Source organism: Monodon monoceros, unplaced genomic scaffold (genome assembly GCF_005190385.1).
Source record: "Monodon monoceros isolate NGI ecotype Baffin Bay Population unplaced genomic scaffold, NGI_Narwhal_1 Super_Scaffold_12, whole genome shotgun sequence".
In the NCBI taxonomy this organism is placed as follows: domain Eukaryota; kingdom Metazoa; phylum Chordata; class Mammalia; order Artiodactyla; family Monodontidae; genus Monodon; species Monodon monoceros.
The window spans coordinates 169,716,820-169,722,390 of record NW_021703768.1 but is presented as its reverse complement, the minus strand read 5'-3'; positions in this window follow the sequence as shown (position 1 = coordinate 169,722,390).

Here is a 5,571-nt window from a genome sequence, read left to right as displayed (position 1 = left end):
CTTTCTTGATAGTATCCTTTAAGGAACAGAATTTTTCAATTTTAGTGACATCACATTTATCTGTTGTTTTCTTTAGTTGTTTGTGCTTCTGGTGTCATGGATGAGAAACCACTGCCACATCCAAGATTATGAAATTCACCCATTTTTTTCTCTAAAAGTTCTATAGTTTTAATTCTTACATTTAGGTATTTGATCCATTTTGAGTTAATTTTTTTATATGGTTGGAGGTAAGGATCCAAAGTCATTCTTTTGCTTGTGGATATCCAGTTGTTCCAGAACCATCTGTTGAAAAGACTCTTCTCATTGAATTATTTTGGCATCTATGTAGCATTCTTGAAATATCAAAATTATGGAGATGGAGAATAGACTAGTGGTTTCCAGTTGTTGGGGATGGGATAGGGGAAGGGAGGGAGGTGACTGTAGCTATGAAAGGGCACAGGAGGCCACTGGGTAAAGTGTACATGAGCTACCGCTGTATTATATTTTTAGAACTACATGTGAATCTACAATTATCTCAAAATAAAACATTATTTAGGGCTTCCCTGGTGGCGCAGTGGTTGAGAGTCTGCCTGCCGATGCAGGGGACACGGGTTCGTGCCCTGGTCTGGGAAGATGCCACGTGCCGCGGAGCGGCTGGGCCCGTGACCCATGGCCGCTGAGCCTGTGCGTCCGGAGCCTGTGCTCCACAATGGGAGAGGCCACAAGAGTGAGAGGCCCGTGTACCGCAAAACAAAAACACAAAAACAAAAAAAAAAAGATTATTTAATAAACATTTTAAACATGCAGACATATAGACACAAATGTCCCCATCTTTTCACTAGACCATTGTCTTGAAGCCTCAAGGATGCCTGAGAATGCCAGGAATGTGCTGTTTCGGGAACTGGTATCATTTTATGATACAGCTTTGCACTTCACAGAAACGGAAGGGGAACCTTGACCTTGGCTCAGAGGAGTCTCTAGGTATACATGAGCCTGGAGAATTACAGAACATAGTCTCTCTGTGTTTCCAAAGTTGAATCAGGGGCCCCTGGGATGGTGGTTGCAGTGCCTCAGCTTAGCAGTTTGTTCTTTTTCTTCAAGGTTTTCCAAGGACCAGGCTGGAGTGAAGAAGGATCAGGCTTCCTACTCTAACTTTGCAGTGACATTTGTCCACGAGTGTGGGGCTGGGTTCTGTGTGCATATACAAATATTACCTTCAGAACATTTGCTCCCAGGATGTGGAGAACATCTACTGTGGGCCTGTTTTTCGTGTGGACACTGGAGAAACAGTGGTGAACAACACAGGCAGGTTGACATTCTAGTGAGAGACAGAAAATAAGCACATGAACAAAGACAGAATATCAGAGACAAATACATGCTATAAAGGAAAAATAAGGGAGGCTGAAGGGACGGGGGCTCTATTAAGTAGGGTAGTTCTAGAGGTTTCTGAGCAAAGATCTCCAAAAAGTGAGAGAATAAACTGGCTTGCAAAAATTTTGGAAAGATAGCTTCCAGGGAGAGGGAACAGTAAGTAAAAACGCTCCCTGCCCCGCCAAGCATGCCTAGCACTTCTGGAGGAATGTGAGGGGAGGGGCAGTGTGACTTGAGCTCAGTAAACAGGGCAGGAGGCTGTCGGGGGAACAGTAGGGGTGGGAAATGAGATTGAGAGGTAGGCAAGGTCAGATCATACAGGGCCTTGGAGAGAATGATAAGAATCTTTTGTTTCATTTCAAGTGTCACAGGAAGCCAGTGAAGGGTGGAGAGCAGGACAGAAGCATAATCTAATTTATATTTTTAAAGTATCCCTCTGGCCTTTGTGTGGAGGATGAGTGTTTTGGGGCTCTAGAAGGGAAGCAGGGATCCTTAAAAAACTGGAAGTAGAACTACCACATGGATCCAGCAATCCCACTCCTGGGCATATATCTGAAGAAAACCATAATTCGAAAAGATACATGCATCCCAATGTTCATTGAAACATTATTTACAGTAGCAAAGACATGGAAGCAACCTAAATGTCCATGAACAGAGGAATAAAAAGAATGAAATAATAAAAGAAAGATCTACTCAACAAATTTCAAGTATATACAGTATTATTAACTATAAAAAAAAAAAAGAGAGGAAACAGGGAGACCACTATGAAGGCTGTCACAGTTGTCCAGGTGAGCTGCAAAGACGGCTCTGAATAGTGTAATAACAGTGCAAAGGTGAGAAGTGATTGGGCCAGAATGGTTTTGCAGGTGCTGTGACAAAGTGCAAGTGCAAGTGTATGCGCCTCTTCAAACTCTGCCTTCTCTCTCCCTTCCCTTTTTCAGACTTTCAATTTGGAAATTTTCAAACACATACAAAGTAAAATATAATAAACCCTGATGTAAAATATAATATTTTAAAATATTTTTTATTTTAAAATATTTTTATTTATGCTATTTTTTAAAATAACATAATAAAATATATTACATATAATATTTTATTATATGTAAAATATAATAAACCCATCACTAGCTTCAAAAGTTACCAACTCCTGGTCATCTTCTGCCATCTAAATTCCCACCCATTTCCCCTCAATCCTCCACATAATTTTGAAACAAATCTCAGACATTTTATTATTTCATCCATAAAGACTTCAGTATAAATAATACCACAATACTGTTATCGTGTTTTAAAAAAATTAATAACATTTCATATCATCAAGTATCCAGTCATTGTTCTCATTTTCCCAATTGTTTCACACAAAAAACATATAGATGTTTTTACTTTCTGTGTTTTATCAATACCCAAATAAATTAGAAATATCATCATTAGTTGATACATCTCTTAAGTATCTTTTAATATGACAGTTCTCTCTCTTATTTTTCCTTGCAAATTTTTGTTGAAGACTGAGTCATTTTTCTGGTAGTTTCCCACAGTTTGTATGTTGCTGGCTGACTCTCTTTTAACATGCTTCTCTGTTCCTATATTTCCTATAAATTGGTAACTGGATCCAGAGAATTGATCAGATTCAGGGTTTTTTATTTTATTTGTTTGTTTGGTTGGTTGGTTAGTTGTTTTTTGTTGGATTATTTGGGTTTTTTTTTGTTTATTTTTTGTTTTGCTTACATCCGTTCTTCCATTGGGAGTGGCAATGACATCCTAACCCCATGGCTACCCACTGATTATCAGGAACACTTTTATAAAGGAGATTTCTCATCAAGTATTTGGTTATACTCATGTATGTACAGAATAAATGCTTGATTTCGCAACCCCTCCCCCCCCACACACACTTTGCCAGTTTTCAATAAAGTGGTTCCCTAGCAGTAAATGAGGTTGTTACCAAACTCAGGTTTGGCAGCTCACCACTAGAAAGCCAATATTTGAGAGGCAAGTGCTGGTAGAAAGAAAAGTTGCTTTAGGGCTTCCCTGGTGGCGCAGTGGTTGGGGGTCCGCCTGCCGATGCAGGGGACGCGGGTTCATGTCCCGGTCCGGGAGGGTCCCACATGCCGCGGAGCGGCTGGGCCTGTGAGCCGTGGCCACTGAGCCTGCGCATCCAGAGCCTGTGCTCCACGGTGGGAGGGGCTGCAACAGTGAGAGGCCCGCGTACCACACAAAAAAAAGTTGCTTTAATTGGAAGGCTGTCAATCTGGGGAGAAGGCAGACTCTTCTCCCCAAAACCAACTCCAAAGATTCTACTAAGCCATGACAGTTTTTTTTTTTTTTGGTTTTGTTTTTTTTTTTTTTTTTGTGGTACGCGGGCCTCTCACTGTTGTGGCCTCTCCCGTTGCGGAGCACAGGCTCCGGACGCACAGGCTCAGCGGCCATGGCTCACAGGCCCAGCCGCTCCGCGGCATGTGGGATCCTCCCGGACCAGGGCACGAACCCGTGTCCCCTGCATCGGCAGGCAGACTCTCAACCACTGCGCCACCAGGGAAGCCCCATGACAGTTTTTAAAGAGAAAAAGGGGAGAATCTCAGTGAATCATCAAGGGAGGTGGTCAAGCTCTGCATCATTTTCCATTGCATGCAGGCTGGCTGACTCCTTGTGATCTTTCTTTAGGATGTTATCTCATCTGTGTGATCTGCCTGCAGGATTGCTAAGGGGGCTGCTGGGGGTAGAGAGCTAGTCATACTTTATTTAATTCTTCATTCCTACTTCTTTTATTGTTTTTAAATTTAATTTTATTTATTTTTTATACAGCAGGTTCTTATTAGTTATCTATTTTATACATATTAGTGTATATATGTCAATCTCAATCTCCCAATTCATACCACCACCACCACTATCCACCCCCTCCCCGCTTTCCCCCCTTGGTGTCTGTACATTTGTTCTCTACATATGTGTTTCTATTTCTGTCTTCCAAACCGGTTCATTTGTACCATTTTTCTAGATTCCACATATATGCGTTAACATACAATATTTGTTTTTCTCTTTCTGACTTACTTCACTCTGTATGACAGTCTCTAGGTCCATCCATGTCTCTACAAATGACCCAATTTCGTTCCTTTTTATGGCTGAGTAACATTCCCTTGTATATATGTACCACATCTTCTTTATCCATTCATCTGTTGATGGGCATTTAGGTTGCTTCTATGAGCTGGCTATTGTAAACAGTGCTGCAATGAACACCGGGGTGCATGTGTCTTTTTGAATTATTGTTTTCTCTGGGTATATGCCCAGTAGTGGGATTGCTCCTACTTCTTTTAATCTAGGGAAAGAGTCAACAGATTAGGCAAGTTATCGTCTGCATTTAGTAGAGCATAAGTCAGGAGTTAGGTTAAATGTTACCTAGTGGTCTCATTTCTATAAGGTTTAAGGGGAACAGAAATAGGCAAAAAGGGAAGGGGCAAAAGAGCTGCTTATAAATCTCCACTGTTAGACATCATTCCATTTCTATAGAATTAGGGGCAAAGGTCCATCTTCTGTAACTTCTTCATGCTAACATAGGGCGTCATACACTTAGAGTGGAAGATGTCGGCCTGGGTCTGTAGCATCTCTTTGCTGACAATTTTAGTTGTTCACTTATATATATGGGCAGAGTAAGCTGCAATTATTATTATTATTTTTTTTTTTTTTGCGGTACGCGGGCCTCTCACTGTTTTGGCCTCTCCTGTTGCGGAGCACAGGCTCCGGACGCGCAGGCTCAGCAGCCATGGCTCACGGGCCCAGCCGCTCCGCGGCATGTGGGATCTTCCCGGACCGGGGCACGAACCCGTGTCCCCTGCATCGGCAGGCGGACTCTCAACCACTGCGCCACCAGGGAAGCCTGCTGCAATTATTTTGATGCCCACAAAGATATAGGTTATTATGAGCGATAATGTTAATCCCATTCTCTTGAGGCCAGTTTGTGGAATTGTGCTAGCCAAAGACCCCGTAGTGCTCAAGATGGAGCAGCTTATGTCATGGCTACAGTCTGGTCATCGTGCAGTTAGCTTTTTCCCTCTGGTGGCAGTTATAGCATCTGTAAAACAACTCAGGAATGTGCATCAGACACTGAAAGATTCTGTGACTCTATTGTCCTAATCATTAACTACTGGAGCCCGCTCTTTTGTGACTCAGGGAGGCCTGGGAGATTTCAGCTTTTCTACAAACAAGAAGCAGAGGACACGGAGGGGCCTTTGTACT